Source organism: Spermophilus citellus, assembly GCF_964194105.1.
Source record: "Spermophilus citellus genome assembly, chromosome: 1".
In the NCBI taxonomy this organism is placed as follows: Eukaryota; Metazoa; Chordata; class Mammalia; order Rodentia; family Sciuridae; genus Spermophilus; species Spermophilus citellus.
Window position 1 is genome coordinate 154,770,157 of NC_138182.1, and position 22,938 is coordinate 154,793,094.

Below are 22,938 nucleotides of genomic sequence, written 5' to 3' on the forward strand. Positions count from 1 at the left end.
CTTTGGGGCCTGAGTGGCACAATCAGATTTCCCAGTGTTGAGCAATGGATGGGAATCGGGAAGGTGAGCCTCCTCCACTGAGATGTGGTTAGTGAAGGAAGGAGATGGGCCTATAGTCAGACAAAGGGGAGGGTAAGGAGTAATGATCTTTAAATTTTTTATTAGGGAGATTTCAATTTAGTTTTGGTATCTCTGAGAGCAATTTAGTCTCTGAACTTTGAGGATGACCCAGTTGGTGAAGATTTGAGTATTTTGGCTACTATCCAGGTGAAAGTTTGGTACTGGGATCCCAGGGAACCAGCAGTAGCACCGATCTCTCCCACGGTGCTTTGCTATCTTTGTGATCAGAATATGACAGCGGGGAGGCCTCAGGGGTCAGATCCTCAGCAGGGCCTTGCAGCTTCTGTCTGTTGCTCACTCCTCTGGCCATGACTCTTCTGTGATACTTCCCAAGGTGGACATGCTCATAAAAGGACAAACTAAATCTTCAGTAAAACAGATATTTTAAAACCTTTTGATACCTGAAAATTAGACCTTGATCTGTCTGAGATGCCATGGAAATGAGAAGAAAATCTGCAGATTGTATTATGCTTTCCAGCAAAACAGGTGGACTTAGGTGGCAGTGCTCCTCTTAGAGGAAACATGGAGAAACCCAGAGATGTCAATGGTGTCCAGCTTAAAAGTTTGGCAGAAATAAAGGTATTAGGTACAGAAACTCTGATTGCTCACAGAAACCTAGCTTTGACAGATTTTCAAAATTTCCCCAGGAGGGTTGTACAAGTGACTTGGGCGTCTAATTCTGTCATTCCTACTGCCAGGGGCAATACATCTGAGAGTTTTGATTCAGTGACTCAATGGAAGAAAGCAAGTAAATCAGAGCCATGTGGAGTTCCGGAATGCTCCATGGCCACATTAGGTGGGCCTGCTCTCCTTTTGTAAAGAGGCAGAATCCTAATGAGATAGGAAAGACAGAAGCCTGGGAGCAAGCGGACGTTTGTCTTGGAGTCTACAGAGATATGTCATCTGAAAGGACACAAGATGGGCTGGGAGCCAAAATGGAGTTTTTCTTGACCCAGAATTTTAAAATGTCCTTATTTCATAGCACCCGATTGCAGACTATTCTAATACTGGCATGAACATTTTCTAAAACGGAGCAGGGAACATGATAGGTGAGCTACTAATGTAAAGAAACTTAATTAACTTCCATCAAAATGTATTTTATTTTGTTTGATGGTTTCATATGTTTGGAAGGAAAAGGATTCAATAATTTAGGAAGACATTTTATAAAACAATCTTTGGCATATTGGCTCCAAAAGGCAAAACAAGAAAAATAGGCTAGGGTTTTATTGAAGAAGAAAAGAAGGCAAATTCTCATTTATAGAAAACCTGTAAAATCTACAGTATCAGAGATCAATAGTGGTGCTTATATGTTACTAATTATTTGGTCTCTTCTCTGCTTGGAGAAAGAATAGTCCACAGTCTTTCAGTTTATATACTTGGAGGCATCTATTTCTCAGTGAGGTCTCGTCCACATCTTGGAATATCCGTGGAATATAGGGTTAAGGTTAGGGTTAGGATTGGTTAAGAGCATGCTGGACCTTGGGGTGGCATCAGCTTCCCTGAATCCCTCTTCTTTCTTGTCAGGTGGGGGTTGAGGGACTGGTGGTACCTGCTCCTACTGATGGGCTGGGACCAGTGCACAGGTGCCAATGCACCCTCCAGATACAGGCTGGGGTCAGCCTGGTGCTCACAAAGCAGTTTCTAAACCCTGTTAATCTAAAAAAATCCCCTTTTAGAAATAGAGCTTCCCACACCTTATCTTCTACATAATCTGGTTTCATAGTTCAGCATTGACCTCCAGGAAGCCTGTGTCTTAGTCTCGATGGGCTAAGAATGCCATACATCGGAGGGCTTGTCAATGCAGAGATTTACTTCTCATTGTTCTATAGGCCAGGAATTTGAGATCAGGGTAACAGCACGGTTTTCCTGTGTCTTCAGATGGTGAAGAGGGAAGGGACTCTGGGGTCTCTTTTATAATGGCACTATAAATTTGAAGGGGCATGCACATTTGGTCTATAGCAGCTATTGCATTCTGGTAAAGAGCAGCTACTCGTAGACATATTTGCTAGTTGGTTAAGTTAGCAGAGGAGAGCAGGGAATGTCTGGGCTCTGTTGCCTTTAATGACTGTGACCTGCATCTGGCGATTGTGCCAATGGCTGTCCTGGCTGTCTCTTCCCCCTTTATCTTCTTTATCTTGGTATTCCTCTGCCCACAAATAGGAAAAGCAAAGAGATTATAAAAGTCATAAAGTTCATACAACTCTTGACTAAAAATGCCACTTTTAATATTTTATTCAAATAATAACTTGGAGGAGGAAGGGGAAGGCGCTGGTGATGGGTTGAAGTTCACCCTCTATAGCTCCATTTTGGCATTTTCTTTTGCCCTTTATTGACGCGATTCAAGATTTGCTTAAGAATCAGTTTCACTCATCAGGCAGCGTCAGAGTTGGTTTTCACCTGCCAAGAAGTAGAAGCAATGACCAAAGCCCTCTCTTCCCAGGCAGACAGACCCCAGGAATGAGCTCCCAGATGAACAGGAAGGCTGCTTTCCACTGCTCAGAGGAGGCTGGGAATGACCTTGCTCTTCTCCTGGAGGGACAAGTCTCATACACTTGAGTATGAGGCCCAAAGAGTTCGGCATTGCTAGTTCCTTGAACACTGCATTTTGTGGACTGCCATCATAAGCACATGACGTGTGCACCTCCAACGAGGCCTCGCGCAACTGGGGCTGAAGTTTCAAGGCCTTTGAAATATGCGTTTGAAGAAATCAGCAGAAATTTGTCGTACCTCCCATGGTCAGTGTGAATTCACAGGAAATGCATTTTATGATACCCTGTGGTCACTGAAAATCACTTACCATTAACCTTTCTTACCAATAAATCACTAGAATTACTGAGGGTAATTTCAGAGACATGTGGGCAGGTAATAAAGTTGGAATGAAATGCAGCACTTTCCCCAGAGGTCTGCACACGGTGCCGGTTTCCCCAGGACTCTCGAGCCCTGCTCTTTCAGACCTGAACACTCTGCTCCCTGACCTGCAGGAGTGCTGTCTGCCGCACTGCACACAGGTGGAGCATGCCCCTGCACCAGGGCTCCTCTGCACAGGGACAGGTGTGCCAGCCCCTGGCTCCTCAGAGACCAGCTCTGTGGAGCCACCTGCAGAGCCCTGTTCCCGTGGCTGTGCCCTGTGAGATGAGCCTGGTGCAGAGAGCTACATTTTGACATTTTGAGAAGAAACTTCCTCTGATTGTGCTGTGGCGACAGAGGGCAGGTGGAATCCAGCAGCAGTTATTAGTAAAGAGATCAGCAAGGTTTTCAGGGCTTTTCCCAGCAACATGTTACCAGACATAAGTGTTTCTAGTTAGGTGACTCCCCTGGTGCTTGGAGAAGGAGCCAGTGGTGGATCCCTGAGGCTCTCCCTCGCCACACTACCCAGCCAGGCTCCTCCAGCCTGGTCTTGGTCAGCCTGGCTTGTCCTCTTCAGTGCCTTTGAGTTTTTTCCACTTTGATTTTCTTTTTGATGATCTTATGAACACCCAGAAAACCTAGCAGGTGCTAATTGAGTGTGCTGTTAAGGATGTTCTCGGGACTTCTGAGCGTGGATTGGACTCGCTGCTAAAGTACATTGAACCCCTGTTTGTTTGGTGCGTGGCTTTGTGTGCTGTGGGAGGGAAGCTGTGGTGAAGGTCAAGGTCTCCTCCAGGGACTCTTGCACTACATTTCAGAGAAAAAACTAAACCCAATCGGGACTTTTTGTTTTTGGATAACCAAACAGAGGGTAGAACAGAGGTGAGCCAGGAGAGTGGGTTCCCCAGAGATAGTCTTGACTTTCAGAAATCAGGTCCTGGAGATGGATGTGGGACGTGAGGTGTCCACCAGCAGGCAGATTTAGATGGGGAACTAACAGTGGTGACCTGGGGTCCCCTGACACACTGCTGTAAGCTCAGCACACTGTGTCCAGAGACAGGGCTCTGCTCACCCCAGTCCCTCCCTCTCACATGGGTGTGAGGGAGTGGAGTTGTACTTCCAGGACGCATCCATCTAGCCACTCCCCCTTCATTGTGTACCCGCACCTCGGGAAGCCCAGGTCACCTGGCCTGTCCTTCTCCTACCTGAAGACCCTGCCCGTGGCTGATCTAGAAGGGACAGGAAGAACCTCGTGGTGTCTGAAAGCTCACTCCCCCTTGTGAGGAGTGAATGCAGGGTCCTCAGAGACAATCCACCAAGGGTAGAAATAGCACAGAGATGGACTATACTCTGACAACCCCATACCAGGGATCAGTGTCCACATGCCTGGTGAGTCCTGCTTTTCTTTCTATGTCAATGTCTATTTTCAGCCTTGCTGTCCTGCTGCAGGGCCATCCCAGGGTTCCTTTTCCCCTCACCATGGTGTTCCTCTAAATTGCTTATAGCGGAGTTAAAATTTAGATTAAGGTTGACACATCAGGGCAACTACTGTTTCCATTTTTCTGGGGCTTTCAAAGAAGCTTACCAGATGTGGGTGTGTCCCAAGGCCATTCCCCCTAAGGTCTGCTCCCCAACCTTCCTCCAACCTCAGCATCTTGTGGGAGCCAGCCTGGCCAGCCTTGAAGAGCCAAGGGACTCCTCCAACTGAGGTGCACAGTGCTCAGCCAGAAAAATATGAAGTCTCTTCTCAGCTACTTCTCTGACTGAAGAAGTGAATGTCATCCTTTTCCCTCCAAACAGTTAGCGCATGGGAGAAGCTACGTTCTCTACACGTTCCTGGTTTGTTCCCGACACAGCCGCTGAGAGGGGAGTCTGAGAGTCCACGGGAAGTTTACGGGGAGGCCCTTCGACACACCCCCCTTGCCCACCACCCACCAGCTCGTTTTAAACCTCATAACCTGTATTTATGACAACTAGCCACTCCCCCTTCATTGTGTACCCACCGTCATTGTGTACATCCCAGAATCACCCAGTACTAGACAACGTGGGGGGTCCCCTTGGTGTGTTTTCTGTATACTTAGAAAAATGATCCTGACCAAGTAATTTCACTTACAGAAAAGGATATTTTTCCAAGTAGGATGCAATTTCTTGAATAAATGGGGCTGACAAGTTTGGTCTCATTTTCCTCTGCTTTGTTGGCTTTCTTTAAAGAGAAACACAGTGCACTTCTCTTCTTATGTTACCGTCTTCTCTAACTTCCTTTTTAGAAAATAATGCAGTCATTCAATAGCTAAGGATAATTACCGTAGGGGAAACACCACCAGGAAAGCAGAGAGGGACAACGAGCAGGGGCAATCTGGGGCTGTTGAGGGTGAATGTGAAGCTGAAGCAATACATCATTTAAAATAGAGAAAAACATGTGAAAGTGTAGCCACCTGTTAAATGTGGGCTGAATCAGGTAGGAAACCAGGCAAAGCTGAGCCAGAGCCAGAAACTCAGGACATCTGCACACAGCCGGCTCTCCATCCTGGGCGCCTGGACAGGAAGGCTCCTGGCCTCCTGAGCTTTCCCCTCTCACCTCCCCTTGGGCAGAGGTGCTGTCCAGTATCCAACATGGGTGCTTCTGCGTGTCTCCCTAAATCTCACACCTCCCATTTCTCCCTTCCCCTCCATTCTTCCCCACAGACACAAAGAGAGGGAAAGCCCAGGCAAGACTCCAACTGTAAAAGGCCTAATGTTTCATTTATTTATTTTTTTGATTTTTTGCATTTCACTTTGTGTCCACGTCAAGGATCCAAGTGTGCAGGACAGTGGCATGGCTGAGTAGTTCACAGTACTGATTTGTAAGGAAGGAGTCCCTGCTGGATGGTGACACTGCTGATTCCAGAGTGCAGAGGTAGTGACTTCCCACACACTGGTTCTGCATTTGGAAGCAGATCATCATGACTTCTGGGCAGAGGGCAGGACTCTTCGGCTTCTCTACCAGCCCTGGCTATTTACACTGCCCTCCCCTGCTCTCCTGCACCACCGAAGCTGCTTCCTTCCCAAAGTGCACTCTTATTATCCACTCATCTGCCTAAAACTGTCAAGAGCCCTGAAGCCTGTAGCCCAAAGGCTGCACTCCAATTTGCCATTTCGGCCTCATCCCCCGAAGTTCCCAGCCAGTCTCAGGCAAGAGTGTGGGTGCCTCAGTGGTCTTCCAGCTGGGGCAGGGGGAGGGAGAGGGCAGGCATCAAGGGTATAGGAAGAAAGGCCCAACACCGCAGGGATGGAGGAGGCCACGGGCAGTGGCCTGACAGCTGGGGTGTTTCCACCTAGCTGAGAACAACCTCCAAGGATCTGAAGGCCAGCTCCACCACTGCCCACCCGGAGAGGAAAGTGGAAGGAAGAACCATCCAGGTGTCTGGACCATCCAGGCTCCTGTGAGACGGCGACTCTGAATCTGGGTCCTATTTTACAACTTCCTGCTCACCCTGGAAGTCCTGGAGATGCTTTTAATGATGTGTGTGCTGGCCTCTTGACACAGCGGCCAAATAGTTAACCGACGTCCAGGTTAGGGTGTTAGATAGAGCCAAGAAACTCATGTTCCCTCAATTTTGAACGTGGAATGGATATGAAAAAATGCATTCAACAAACAATGATTTACAATGAATTAAGATTCTTTAACTACAAAATCAATGGAATTAAAAACATTTTATTTAGTATTTGAAATAAACACATCTGTTGTTCTTGAATTTTAAAGTAATGTAGTCAACCTTCCAATGATATAAATCCAACAAAAAGTAATATAAATGTGCAGCACAGTGAAAAGATACAAAATTGTGAGGCAAGGCGTATTATAGTCTTGAGAGCTAACAGGTGCGTCCAAATCTGGCTCAAGGTGAAGATCAATTGATCGATAAAGATCAAGGACTCAATATGAAGATCATGAAGATCAATGACAAATCAATGACTAAGGGAGGAATCCAATGAGTAGTAAAAGTTACCTCCAAAAATGCCTTGGAGGAACCCTGAGGCAGGAACAATGGAAGCACTTCCCTCTTAAGTCCTAAAGAGGAAGGAACGCCTTTCATCCTGCGCATTATTCATCAGCATCCCTGAAGCTCCCACCAGCTCGAACCAAAGAGTAAAAGAAACAGAAGATCTGAATATGAAAAGGCAACTTGTATGTAGATGACGGATTCACAGCTGAGAATCTGTTTTAATTGCATTCAATTTTAGTAAAGCAGTTAATACAAAAAATAGGTAAAAGGCAGTAGCCATTTGGAAGTGTATGATGCAGTATCATAAAATGTACTCAGAATGTCACGGGAACATCACAGTTATCTAGTTCCCAAACGCTTTCATCACAGATAACTCTCTGTACTATGTAACCTTCCTGAAAACCTGAAATCATTCAGAAATGTCAATTTATACAATAGTGAAAAAAATGACTTATAAGCAAACATAAAGGTCAATGGCAGAAGAGTCCTGGTGTGTTCCATTTTCTGCCTTGGATAAGGAACAGAATGCTCAGAAATCTGCACCCAGCTATCACCTGATAAAGTCAAAAGGAAGAAGGAGAATTGCTTTTCCTTTCTGTCTCAGATTTTCCAACATCTACAGCAAGGCCTTGTTTATGAGATTGCAAAGAAATTATCCAAGGAAGGAAAAGGAAGGAGTTTACCAATATGGCAACCTGAGCCACCCTAGAGACACCAGGATTCAGGAAGATCTCCCATGGGTTCCATTACCTTGAGGGCAGTGGAAAGCGGGACCCCGTGGTAAGAGCTGTCTGTCTACTTCTGCGGTTGCTCGTGCTCATCTGTTGAAGAGAACTGGAAAAAGGAGTCAGTTTTCATGGATTCTGCTGGCTCCCCTCCCTAATGGTTGGTTCTGGAAATTGAAATTGATCTTGAAGCAAAGAAGTATGTTTAGACATTCTCCCAAGGACTCATCACTCAGGAACAGACATTGTGTGGTCAATTCTGTTTCAATGTTTCCATTTTAAGATTTTTAAAAGGGTAAAACAAAGGGAGAATGGAGTCTGAGGAGGTCTGTAAGTCCCTTGGTCACTCTCCCTTGAGTTGAACTCTGTGGGGCACCTCACAGGCATAAGGAGGCTTTCAAAAGTGGACCCTAACTATTCTGAGACCTCAAAGTCTACTGTGTTTGCCCTGCTTGTTGTGAGATCAAGCCTCCTTATCATCGGCTTTCCCCAGACACAAGCACGAACGGGCAGCCATACTGGTGAGTGCAGATGGATGCTTGGTCTCATCCGGGAGTTTCTCTGGAGACAGGAGGACATGGACCCACAGCATCTCTTTCCCCATCTTCCCCAAACCCCTGTGGCGCATGCCAGACACTCTGGGCCTGCGGGGAGCAGGGTCTTTCGGGAAAGGTAGGAGACACGGTGTTACTCTCAGAGATGAACGGGCGCTCGGAGGAAATTCCAGCACAGTGAGTGGATGTGTGAGCGGGTGGGGAGCATTTTATTTGGAGAAACCAGGAAGAGTCTCAAAGTAGATGACAAGAGAAGCCTGCCCTGGACTCTGAGAAAGAGGTAGCTGTATAAAGAACCTATCCAAGCATGAAGGACCAGAAAGCACAAAGGCCTGAGTTAGGAAAAGCACATGAAAGGGCGTGGCCTGGGTGCTTGGAGGCAGCAATGTCTTCTGCAGGCCAAGTGTAACTGTGTCAGGGCTTAATTTAAAAGGTCAGCCATCACGTTCATTAGACCAAACAAAATGAGCACACACACACCAAAAGCAAAATGAAGGGAGCTGCTTCCTCCTGAGAATCTATCGGCTTCCAGATGGAAACAGTGAGCACTGACCAAGCAAAGTAGGTGAGACAGCACTTGCTAAGACGGTTTAGCTGCAATGCTCTGTGGTGCTACCCATCGTCTCTGCTAGGTAGCCCTCCATAGTGCACATTCTCGTACGACTGCCCCTTCATCTCAGCTGTTAGAATGGCTCTGCCATTTGGATTTCATGTGACCCATCTGTTAACACACACAGCACTGGAGCATTTAGACTGTTTCCCATGAAAACAGACGCATAGCCTGCAAAGAGCCATGAGCAGGGGAGATTAACCAGCGTGAGCTCAGTGTGGGTGGTGGATGCTCTCAGATGCCCATGAGGGTGAAGAGCAATGTCTGATAATGATGTGGATAGAGATGGGGTTTCGCATTACATTCTGAGCAGGGCTGAAGGGGGCACTCGCCTACGGCTATGTTTTATAACTGATGGGCTCTCACTGAAAGCTGCAACCTCCCCCACCCACTCACACTACTAGGAGATCTAAGTCAGGATCAATGGCTTGGTGATTTGCTGTATTTACCTTGGCAGAACTTTGGAGATCACAGCCCTGAGAAGGCAGCCTCTGCAGTACTGCTCCCTGGCCTTTGTGAAAAATCCAATACTCCATCCGAGTTAGTTGTCCTTGGCACTCAGGACTGTGCTTGAGAGGAGCACCCTGGAAGCCAATTTGATGACCTTCCTGCAGTCCATCCCACTGCCTAGCAGGATATTATAGGACATGTTTGGTCAGGAGAGGGTTGTTCCAGGGGCAGCAGGAGGCCAGTTTCAAAGCCCCAGAGTAGTCCTAGCGGCTAGAGACTTCATCACCCCCAGAGCGTCCATCCCACTTACTAGCATGGGGGAGGCTCCAAATGCAATTGAGAGTTTTGGGTTCTTTGAATGACCCTTTGGATCTTCGCTTCTCCTGTAGCTTTGTCCAGGTAGCCCACACATACTACCTCGGAGTAACACCTTGTTCACATTCACTGATCCAGCTGAGAACCCCAAAGGCTGAGCTCTGTGTTTAGGGGTAGGGATCACTGTAGCTCCTCACTGCCTCTGTGGACCTCCAGGGTGGAGGGGGACAATACACAAAGCACAGCAGGGTGACTGTGCGGGAGCAGGGACAAACGGCCATGGGACCCAGCAAGGGCAGTCTTGTCTGACTCGGATCCCCAAATCCTCAAAGGAAAGTGGGCCTCCTCTGACTTGGTTTCCGTGACTACAGCCAGTGTGAGGTCGGTGACCCGGGGGGAGGATCTACTTGATCCTCTGACCACAGCTCGGAGCCCAGCCCACTCCTGTGTTTGGAAGAGCAAGGCTGTTGGTCTGTCTTGCCAATGCCCACTCACGGCCAGCTCCCCAGGCTGGGGAACAGGGACGGGAAGCACTGAAGGCACAGACCTGGATCCTGCCATCTTGGTACTTAGCTCCCTGCTGTCACACAGTACCTAATTGACCTAGGGAGGGGTGGGGCCAAGTGCTCCCCACAAGGGCTTGTCCCAAGTCACCTCTCTCCTCCAATCAGATCCACTTCCCCAAGTGTCCACCCCCCCAACCCAGCAATCTCCACCACGGAATTAATCCATTCAGGAAGGAGACCACCCCCCAGGATCCAGGCACCTCTCCAAGCCCGGCTTCTGACTGTTGCTGGTTTGGGAACCAGACCTTCAACACATGAGCTCCTAGGGGACATTTCAGATCCAAACTGCAACGACACTGACCATGGCTTGAGGCTCACCCAGCTGGCTCTAGGTTTTACTCCAAATCATCATTTTTGTCTTCACATTACCAGCCTCCATTTCGTACGCCAAGGCTCTATAACTTGGGTTTATGTTTAATTTAGGGAATCTCATAGACAAACCAAATGGAACAGGCTTAAACACGTTTTACTTGCAGCAAAGTCTTGCATGTGGCACATGGAGATCTTGACCCAGGCTTGGAATTTTCCATTTTACTCTGCAGATTTTCCTAATAAGAGGAGTTATATAACAGGTTTACTAGAAGTAGGAGAAGGGCCTGTGGTCATTTTTAAAATAGTTCTCTTGTAGTGCTGAAACAAAATCCTATTTAACTCTGATTTCATGTTGTCATTCAGGTGATACCACAGCAGGGCTTTGTCTTCCAGGGTTGCCCGGGCTATTGGCAAAGTGCTTCGATTCTTCTCTGAGACACCATGAGATATAAGAGCACAATGCTCTTTCCTGAGTCTGGAAGATGGCATTTTCTGGAGCAAGGAGCTGTGTTCTCTCCCAGAAAATGACTGATGTGCTCCTAACACTTCCCGAGGTGGTACCCTTCAGATGCTCAGCCACCCCTGTGCATTGGACTTAGTGAGCAGCTGGTGACAGTCTACTCCAAGTAGTGCTAAATGACCACCACCTGAAACTCTAGGAGCACCATCTCACCAGAGTGAGTACAGGGCATGGCTGGGCATGACATCCCTGAAGATGTCTCAGAATGGAAAAGAGGAATGTAGCCAAGGGTTTAAAATTCCATCAGTTCTGAAATTCTAGGTTATTTTCCTTTGGGAGATGGGACTTCAGGGTTCTTTAGGAACACGCTAATTGGCCTCCCTAACCATATCCAATTCTAAGTTATTGATTTTCAGTTACTTTTTTTATGTTCCTATTTGTTTTCAGCTATACTGATGAGTCTTGCTTAAATTTGCAAAATTCTAATCTCTTTTTCCCACAAATGCTAACAGGATCTGAGACAGCAGACATATGGCTTGTTGTGCACATCTCTGTCCTGCCTGTCTTATTAACATTTCCTTGGCAGGGCTTGATAGTGTTTTAATTGGCATTGCTTATCATCCAGTTGCAGCAATCACACAAAGCCCATGGCTACTGTTAGCAGGCCCACCTGCATTTCCATTTCAAAGGCCTGCACCCACTTGGACAAAGGATGTCTTCAAGGCAAACCAAGCAAGCAGGTGGAACTCAGATAATGATCACTGAAGCCACCAGGCTTGTGACAGCTGTCTTAAAGACAAACTCCCCTCTAAGACAGTCCAGGCAAGGAGACAATTGCATTACCAAGGTGGACATTTTCCCTCAACCCCAGCACCTTTAAATAAACATGGTTCAAATAGATCTGACATTCAGATGAATTATTTTGGTTAGCTTTTGTTGTTTTATGGAGAAATTATTGTTCTAGTAAACATTGGACCATTGTTTTATCAAATAAAAGCAAACCACCAACTCTTTCATGCATTTGCTCAAGCATTCCTTCAAGGAGAATATGCCATACATCTGTTCTGTCTCCGGCCTTGTTTCATGTTGTGGGGGTGCGTCTGTCAGTGATTCAGGCATGGTGCTCACAGGTGGTACATGGAGAGAAACTGGGAAACAAATGCAGAATCCAAAAGGAAAAAGAAAATAGGCAGAAATATAGCAAGATGCTTGGCTACCTCTGGTTGTAAGCAGAGTGTAGCTTTCTCTGAGGGAGTGACATTAAAGATGAGAGGGAGTCAGTCAGGCAAATACAGATATAGAAGAGGAGAATTCCAGGCAGAGAAAAAGGCCTCAAGGGAGGGATCTGACTCCTTAGTGTGAAATACTCTAATGTGTAACTTTGAAATGCATCCAAGGAAAAGAATGGAGAGATGCACTGATGGAATGTTAAAAGGAGGGTTGGCTCCATCTGCAATGAAACAAAGACAGCAAGACTCTGAATGTAGTGTCATACTGGTGATCACTACAAATCATTAACTTCTCTGGATGTTTACAAGTTTTTGTAATGCCATTTTGGACAAAGTTCAATATGTGCCAAGATCTTAGACTTGTTATTTTATGTTAAGTGGCATTAAGAAAGTTTACTTTACTTTGTAAAAGGTAAACTAATATTTAGGACAATTTGAGATTTTTTATGCATAACATTTCAATACCTAGAGCAAGAGTGGATAAATTCTTCTGTAAAGGGTGAGACAGTAAATACATGCTTTGTGGGTTATGTGGTTTATGTTACAACTACTCAGATCTCCATTGCAACACAAAAGCAGCCTTAGATAATACATAGATAAGTGTGTGTGCTAGTGTTCCAATAAAACTTTATTTACAATCACAGGCAGCATGGGGGTGGCTGTGGACTATACTTTCCACTGCTGTCAGTACGATACACATGAGGGTAAGATCTTGAATAATTTTACTTATTATGATAAGTAAAACTTGTCTAGTTAGCTACTGGAAATATTTAAAGTGAATGCAGACCATTAATTTTATAAATGTAATTAACATTTCTAAGGAAATTCAATTAAATAAATCTGCAAATGATATAAATAATTTAAGTAAGTTTAGTTCAGTCAAGATTTAGCCTAGTCTAATATTAATAATGACAATAACAGTGGTAATCAGAGTGTGCTTGTTTATTTTGTTAGATTCTGTAACAGAATAATCAGATGTACAATTAGGGCTTAAAGGCTTAAGGGAACCTAATTTTTAAAGTTCATCATCCTTAGTCATTTGAATATTGCATTTATAAACCAATTATCTATAATTAGTCTTCTCCTCATATGCTTCTAGCATATAAAAATTCACACACAAATATAAACTAGGGTAAGTTATTTGGATTCATTTAGAGTAAAATACTAAACTATCAGAGGGGCTTATACAAGGGGTGACAATTGAATTTGGATTTCTAAGAAAGATTTCTCTGACAGCCGAGTGGAAAATGGATTTGGGGTGTGAGGCTATCTGCAAGAATGAAGAGATCAATTAGGAGACTATGAAGCTTTTAAGGCACAAGATAATGGTGACATGTGTCTGACATGTAATTTAACCAAATGTGTGACGAGAAGTCCCCAAATGTGGCTTGAGCCACCAAGTGGTTGCAGTTGCTATTTATGGGGTGGGAAGCCCAAAAGACTAGCAGCTTTGGATGATTCCTGCCACTGGACCCCACTAGTGCAGAGTAGCCTGGGTGGTCCATGAGGTAGTTCAGGGACCAGGTGCTGCTCCATCATCTCCTGGGTAGTCCTGTGCATTAGCCATGAGAAAGGGAAAGGGACGTGGAGAGCAAGCTCTGTCATGCCTGCTTGAATCCATCAGACAGCCCCATGGTCACAACTACCTGCAAGAGAAGCTGGGTCATGTTCTCTGGTGAGTGACCATGCATCCAGCTACAACCTTGAGCTTCTCTAACTGGGTTTTTGAAGGACAATCAACAACATTTACTTCCAAATTAAGCACAGAGCAGGTGGTCACCCCAGGCTGCAGTGCTGGGGGGTTCAAGCTGGAGAGATCTCACTGCTATTGAATTATATGGAAGATAAAGGAATTATGGGATTAATGATTACCCATGACATATTTCTTTTTTTTTAAAGATATATATATATATATATATATATATATATATATATAGAGAGAGAGAGAGAGAGAGAGAGAGAGAGAGAGAATATTTTTAATATTTATTTTTAGTTTTCGGCAGACACAACATCTTTGTTGGTATGTGGTGCTGAGGATCAAACCCGGGCCACACGCATGCCAGGCGAGCGCGCTACCGCTTGAGCCACATCTCCAGCCCCCCATGACATATTTCTTGCAATATGCTTTAGAAAGTGTCACTTTCTATACTTTATAGTCTTTTAGCATAAAGAACTTACAGGTGTTCTACACTTATAAGCCCCTGGCTTGTGAGCTTTGGCCTTCTGGTGACCAGGATTCACATGGGTCAAGGCAAGATGTGCTTGCTCGCTAGCCCTCACATCTACACCAGGGGTATGAAGGCAATCTGCAGATGAAAACACAATAAGGAGGTTGAAGAATTTATGGTACATAGGGTTTGAAACAATATAGTCAAAAAGGCAACTTGGAGAAAATTATAATGAGAACAATCTGGGGAGAGTAAAATTTTATATCCTTATGTTCATCATCTTAATTCTTTTCTTACATAATTATAAGAGATATGAGAATAATAAAGACCTAAAAATTTGCCAGCCAAGTTTCTTGACATGTTTTTGGGACATTCCACCGAGTTCAAATGATATCCCACCTAAAATTTGGCTCGAGGGTTGGCACTCGTGATGCCACACAGTAAGTTAATTTGAAAGAATGCTTCTTGTCCACACAGGGTTTTCTGGGTATGTGTGGCAGCACAGGCAGGTCTAGACTGGCAGAGTACAGTAGTCACTTTTAGGCATCAATTTGATGGGATTAAGGAATTCCTGGAGAAGTGCTACTTTCGGATGTACCTTGAAGGTGTCTCCAGAGGAGCTGTCCTGCAGCTCAGTGGACTGGGAAGGGAAGGTCTGTTCTCAGTGTGGGCTGCACCATCTAAATCAGCTGGGGTCCTGGATAGAACAGAAAATTGAAGGAAAGGCAGTTTTGCCTTCTTTCTCTTGGATCTGGGACTCTCTTCTGCTTTTGAACATCACAACTCCAGGTTTCCCAGCTGTGGGCTCATACCAGAGATCCCGTAGTTCTCAGCCTTTCACCCTGAGATGCACACAGTGGGCTTCTCTGACTCTCAAGCCTTTAGATTTTGACTAGCTACCAGCACCCAGGGCTCCAGTGTCTAATGGCTTGTGGTAATACTGTTCACCTCCACGATGGCATGAACCAAATCCCCTGGTAAACCCCCTCTCCTCAGTCTGCCTGTCTCCCTATCTATCTGTCTATCTATCTATCTACCTACCTACCTACCTATCTCCTATTGGCCCTGTCTCAATGGAGAAACCTGGCTAATGCAGTGGGCAGACCAAAGACCTGGGTCAGTTTGGGCCTGAGTTAAAAGTCCCAGTTAGGGCTGGGGATGTGGCTCAAGTGATAACGCGCTCGCCTGGCATGCACAGGGTGCTGGGTTCGATCCTCAGCACCACATAAAAATAAAATAAAGATGTTGTGTCCACCAAAAACTAAAAAATAAATATTAAAAAAATTCTCTCTCTCTCTCTCTCTCTCTCTCTCTCTCTCTCTCTCTCTCTCTCTCTCAAAAAAAGGCCCCATTTGCAGGAGGTGTCCATCTTCCTCCAGTGGGGCGGGAGGAGGCTGGCCTTCTTATCAAGCTCTGCAGACATGAGGCCAAAGAGACGATGGAAGGCAAAGCTTAGAGACAGGTCAGTGGCCAAACATCAAAGACTGAGTCAAACTCCATTACAGCTGGTTGAGAAAGAGGATTAGTGGGTCATTCTGAAAACTTATAAAATCGTCCACTGTATGAGAATACACTTGAAGATCCTTATCTTACAAAGTGTCCTCCATATGACTTATTTCAGAAGAAGCATCTTGTGTTAAGCACAAACTGGATGAGTCAGCCCACTCTAAATCCCCAGCTTGGCCTTGCTCTGGCTCTGGATCAATAAATCACCCCATTATCTTGACCTCCACTGCTTCCTTAGCAGTGGAATGTTCATGATAAGAGCATCCAGTTCCTAGGGCTGCCAGTAGGGTTGAGTTGGTTAATACACAAGGGCACTTAGTGTTTGGCACACATAAGCACTTAATGGGTATTACACAGTATTCCCGCTATTGAAATAATCCTTTTATACAAAGTAATCCTTGTGCTCTTTTTGAGATGTCCCATAAAAATTAGTAGTTCAGAGTCAATATATAAAGGTATTGGCCAAGAGCTTTATTAAATGGTTGATTTTATTTCCTGGTTAAAAAAAATTAGAGAAAGCTGTGGAGCTCAATGAATTTCTATATCAACTCTAGAAAGATTCTAAAGTCCCTTCAGGGGACCTGCATCTTGGCAAGATGGGCCTCTTCTGGCATCCAGTGTGAGGCTTCCCAGGGGCCTGCTTCTGCTGTACACCACAAGGAATCAGCACTTTTCATCAAATTAGAAAAACACCACTTTTAAGGGAAGTTCTCTGGGAACCTACATAAAAATAATAACATGGAGACTTCCAGTGTGTACACCAGAGGGGGATTCAAAAGAAACTACATCTGTTATACTAACATAGAAATGTGGACTCTGTGTAAGGTGGACAGCACTTCTGTTCAGAACCTTTTGCTCACTTGGGGAGAGGAAGGACAGGGCTATGGAGCAGGTGTGGGGTTACTCATAAAGTCCCTGGGTCTATTGGGACCCCTCTTCCTTCCTTCAGGTGGAGAGGAGAAGTGTGGCCCTTTGCAAGCCCAGGCCAGTTTCACACTGGGCTCAATTCATCAGGAACATTGCAGACTTCCTGCTTGGAATGGTGAAGAATATGGCCACCACTTGTTCTTGGCATCCAGGGTGACCTCAGCCAACTGTCTGTAATTGCAACCAGACCTCTCCGGAGAAACACACTTTCACAACAGTGGTGTTAGGTGGGTTTCTCTGTAATATTCATACAGAGTGTAAAATCAGGGATAAAATTTTTAAAAGTAAGCTCCTTTATTATAAATAGCTAGAAAGAAATATTGAACATCATAGGAGGATACGCATAGGAAAGAGCTTACAAGTGCTGACGCCTTCATTTGTAACGCATACACTCAGGGTGGATCCATAGATGGATTGACAGGTAGTGAGGCATATATAGCAAAAAATAGCAAAAGGCTCAATTTAGGTGTTGGTTGTATGGGTATTTCTATCTATGTCTTTCAATTAGTCTTTATATTTGAATATTTCCAAAATAAATTGTTGGAAAAAATTAAGAAGGCACTTTATAGGCTGAAGCAGATCTTCAATCTCAATGAAGTAAGTAGCTCACAGTTTAAAGCCCAGGGCAATTGCAAAGGACAACAGTTTCTATAAGAAAATGTGTGCAAATATGACATTTTTGCTAGGCATTATTAGTTTTTGAAGCAGCAGACTGAGCTGTTTTCAGCATCAAGGACAGCAACAAACTACAGCGATGATGAATTTGTCATTACCCATTAATGTTGCCCTGAAAGACTTGCTGACTGAGCAGACGAAAGCATTCTGGCAATCTTTTTCTTTTCTCCCCTGTGGTGGTAACTGAACCCTGGACTTTGTTCATGCTTGGCAATTGTTCTACCACTAAGCTGCACACCCAGTCTTAATGCAACAATCTAGATTGAAATTTGTTTTCTGTTTTAGTAGAAATATTTTTTAAAAATATTTTTCCAACGTGCTCATTCACCTAATAGGCACTGTTATTGACCTAAAGAGAAATAAGACAACCCTAAAGGAACTTAAGACCAAAACTCAGAAGAAGAGCATATTCATCAAATACACCTGAGTGCTCAAGACCGGGTCTTGAGCAAGGTGTGGTCTGACCATGCAAGATCTGGTCTCATGTGAAGGATTATCTAGGAGTCATGGCAAAGCTGATTCTCTGAGCATCCCTTAATAGGTTGCAAAATAGAAACGCAGGGTAAAGTCCTCATGTCCATGCATGATGAAATGACTTGTGTTTACACACACACACACACACACACACACACACACACACATACATATACATATATGTTTGTATATAATGCATATATACACGTGTATAATATAACTGCTTTCATTGTGTCCCATAGATTCCGGTATGTTGTGTCTGTATTGTCGTTTATCTCTAAGAATTTTTTGATTTCCTCCTTTATGTCCTCTGTAACCCATTGATCATTCAGTAACATATTGTTCATTTTCCAGGTGATGCAAGATTTTTCCTTCCTTCTTTTATCATTGATTTCCTGTTTCATTCCATTATGATCAGATAAGGTGCATGGTATTTCCTCCACACCTTTATATTTACTAAGAGTTCCCTATGGCATAATATATGGTCTATCTTTGAGTAGGATCCATGTGCTCCTGAGAAGAATGTGTATCCACTTGATGATGGTTGATATATTCTATATATGTCGGTTAAGTCTAGGTTATTGATTGTGTTATTGAGTTCTAGAGTTTCTTTATTCAGCTTTTGTCTAGAGGATCTGTCTAATGGAGAGAGCAGTGTGTTGAATTCACCCATAATTATTGTGTTGTGGTCTATTTGACTCTTGAACTTGAGGAGAGTTTGTTTTATGAACGTTGTAGCACCATTGTTTGGTGCATACAAATTGATAATTGTTATGTCTTGTTGGTGGATGGTTCCTTTTAACAGTATATAGTGTCCTTCTTTATCCTTCTTGATTAACTTAGGTTTAAAGTTGATTTTATTCGATATGAGTATGGCCACTCCTGCTTGCTTCCGAGGGCCATGTGAGTGGTATGATTTTTCCCAACCTTTTACCTTCAGCCTGTGTATGTCTTTTCCTATCATATGAGTCTCCTGAAGGCAGCATATTGTTGGGTCTGTTTTTTTAATCCAGGTTACTAGCCTATGTCTCTTGATTGGTGAATTTAAGCCATTAACATTTAACGTTACTATTGAAATATGGTTTGTACTTCCAGTCATGTTTATTTATTTATTTATTTTAGTTTGGATAGTTTTTCCTCTTTGGTTATTTTTCTCCCCCTTTACTGAGATACCTCCCACTGTTAGTTTTGGGTGCTGTTTTTCAATTCCTCTTCTTGTAGTATTTTGCTCAAAATGCCTTGCAGTGCTGGTTTTCTGGCTGCGAATTCTTTTAACTTTTGTTTATCATGAAATATTTTAATTTCATTGTCAAATCTGAAGCTTAATTTTGCTGGATACAGTATTCTTGTTTGGAATCCATTATTTTTAAGTGTTTGAAATACGTTGTTCCAGGATCTTCTTGCTTTCAACGTCTGTGATGAAAAATCAGCCATTAACCTAATTGGTTTACCCCTGAATGTAATCTGCCTCCTTTCTCTCATAGCTTTTAATATTCTCTCCTTGTTCTGTATGTTGGATATCTTCATAATTATGTGTCTTGGGGTTGGTCTATTATGGTTTTGAATGTTTGGGGTCCTGTAGGTTTCCAGGATTTGGCAATCCATTCCATCTTTCATATCTGGGAAGTTTTCTAGGATTATTTCATTCAATAGGTTGTCAATTTCCTTTGGTTTGAACCTCCATACCTTCTTCTATCCCAATGACTCTCAAGTTTGTTTTTTTATGACATCCCATATCTCTTGGATAGATTGCTCGTGAGTTTTAAGCATCCTTTCTGTGTTGACTATATTCTTTTCAAGTTGATAAACTTTGTCTTCATTATCTGATGTTCTGCCTTCTACTTGATCTAGTCTATTTGTAATATTCTCATTTAAGTTTTTAATTTGGTTTATGCTTTCCTGCATTTCTAGGATTACTGTTTCATTTTTTTAAAAAATCTCTACCTCTTGGTAGAGCTCGTTCTTTACCATTTGAATTTGTTTGTTTAATTCGTTTTCAAAATATACTTTCATTGCTTCAACTTGCTGTCTCATGTGTTCTCTAATATTCCATTCCAACTGAGTTAGGTATGCCTTGAGTTCTTTCTCTGTCCTTTTTTTCTGATGCCTCTAGGTCCTCCTGTAGATTTAAGTTGTCCTGCATTGTTTGTAATCCTTTTTTCCCTTGTTTTTTCATGTTGTTCACGTTACTTTCTAGCTCTGTTTGACTGCTGTGTTTCTGCTTTCTCCTATAAATTTGTTTTGGTTTTGTATATCTCTGTTGTCTCTCCTTTGTGATGGGAGACTATGTCTAGAAATGTTGGGCTTTATTGTACTTTAAAGCTGATTCATTCAATTCATAGAAGGCTTCCGGATTCTGTATGCATATAGTGATTTGTTGTCTGTTCTTAGGACTTTATGTTTAGGTTAGGTGCTATGATGGTATGAGGGTTAGTATGTCTTGGCTACTTTATAAGATTGCTCTACTGAAGGGGGATACTAACAGGTGATTGGATCAGGGTGTTGGTAGTAGCTAGGTATTTAGGAGCCCTATAGACGGCCTTGAAACATTCACCTATTTGCATTTAGACAATTACACGTAATGGAAGACGTAACACTTGGGATTAAAGTTGGGGGGAAGGGGAAGGAAGGTGCTCTTAAAAAGAAAGGAGAGAGAGACATATAGATTAGAGGAGAATGGAAAGAACAATAAAACTTGAAACAGTAAAGAAAGAAAGAAGGAAAAGCGGAGAAAAGAACAAAGAGAGAAAAAAAAAGAAAAAAAATTGAAGTCTTAGAGATCCATTTTCTTCTCTTCCAGTAGGCGGAGCTGTGCCCTCCACGCTGAGCTTCTGCCCTCTACATGCTGATAGCAATCCCTGTAAGGCGGCTCCTGAGAGTCTCTCAGTCCTGTTAGTCCAGAGCAGTATCACTTCTCCGGCCCCTCCCCTCCCCCCTTCCTCCTGCCAGCCAGCCAGCCAGGTCCTGTTCACTGGAGGCAGTTCCCCAAAGATCTGGTTACACTTGCAGCCCCACCGGGTGTCCTATATCCCGAATGACTGAGTGCTCTCTCCGTCATTCATCTAAGCCCCAGTGCTGTGGTGTGGTGATCTGGGGACCAACAGTTTTAATTTTTCCGGACCCCTTTGGTGGGCATGCCCCCAGAAACTGGCGGCTAAGACCTTGGGTGTTGCTGCTGGTGATAAGGGGAGTTGGGGATCAGGAATCCCCTCTGCTTCCCTACATACATGCCCCCAGGGAGATTCCTGAGGTTTCCTGGCTGTTTGTATCTGGAGGGGGTTGGAGTCACACACCTGCTAAAGTGGATTCTGCTGGGAAGGAATTCTGTTGGCCGAACTCCGGTGACGTCACCTCTCTGCTATGGCGGGCCCTAGGCTCCTTGCCAGAGTGTCCAAAGGGAGGGGTGGGACTGGTCTGTCTCTGGTTTATTTCAGCTCCCAGTTCGCTACTTTATGAAAGCCTGGCTAGAGACCTCTTCCTAGAGTCCCTGCGCCCTACCTGCTGGGCCGCACCTCGGGGCTCTAGCGGCCCAGTTGCGGGGGCCACTGGCGGGCGGTCGACAAATTGAGTCACATGGGCAGCGGCTGACATGGGTGGCAGTCGGGACCTCTGCGCTGCGCTGCTTGGCGGAGATTCACTCGTCTGGGGCAAACTGTCACCCCCCAAAATCCTACCAATTGCCGGCTGGTCTCTCTTCAGTGGAATTTCGCCAGGAGCCTCTCAACAGGTAGGATCTAAGCATATCGATGCGTCTCTCTGAACCCATTACTGAGGAGGTACTGAGAGCGCTGCCTCTCCACCCGCCGCCATGTTGGATCCCCCCACAAACTACATTTCTGATAAAGGACTTTATCTAGACTATATAGAGATCTCTCAAAACTCAATAATAAGAAAGCAAACCATTTAATTGGAAATGAGCCAAAGATATGAGAGGATATTTCCAAAGAATGTTATAAAAAGATGTTTAACACTGTTGAAGTAAAAATCAAAACCACAGGAGGTGTCAGCAATATTATTTAGCAGAATGCCCTGCCCCCACCCCAATATATACATTACCAAATGCTGGTGGGGAGGATGCAGAGATGCATTCAAATATTGTTGTTGGGAAGTAAAATGGCACAGCCATCCTGGAGAGAGTATGGCAATTTTTTAAATCTAAATATGCACTTACCCAATAATTATATTTCTAGGCATTTATCATTGAGAAATAGAAGCTTAGTTTTGTCCAAAAACTTACACATAAACATTCATTGCACTTTTATTTGTGAAAGTCCCAAACTGGAAAAAGCCTAAAATTCCTCAGTGGGTGAATGGTTAAATAAACTATGGCACTACTGTACCATACAATGCCACTTTGCCACAAAAACAAAATGATTTCTACAAAGAACAATTTGGATAGATCTCAGGGAGTTATTCTGAGTGAAAATGTCAATTTCAAAAGGTCATATACTATAGGATTGCATTTATATGGCATTCTAGAAATGACAAAATTCTAATAATGCTAAACAGATTAGCAGTTGCTAGGGCAGGAAGTGGGGTGTGACCATAAAGGGGTAAAACAAGGGAGATCTTTGTGCTAGTAGAAGAGCTCTTTATCGTGTTTGTGATGGTAGTTACAAGAATCTAATCTAAATAGAATTATACCCAAACATTGTACTAATGTAAAATTTCTGGTTTTGTTATACTATAATTATGTAAAATGTAGCCATTGGTTGAAATTGGCCACACTGGGACCTGTTATTCTCTGTGACTTCCAGTGAGTCCATAATTAAAAAAAAAAAATTATCGGTTTCCTACATACTAGGTGTCATCATAACCCCCTGCAATTATAATCCAGGCAGAAGCCCACTTCTGGCATCCCAAAGTTCTTGCTGTTTTATTGATGACATACAACATAAACTGTTTCTTGTTATGCTTATTTTGTTGTATGTCTGAGTTCCTGAACTTGTCTCCAAGTTCACTGCGGTAAGGATTTAAGTCTTGCCTGCCAGATTTCAGAGCTGTTATCAGAGTGGTT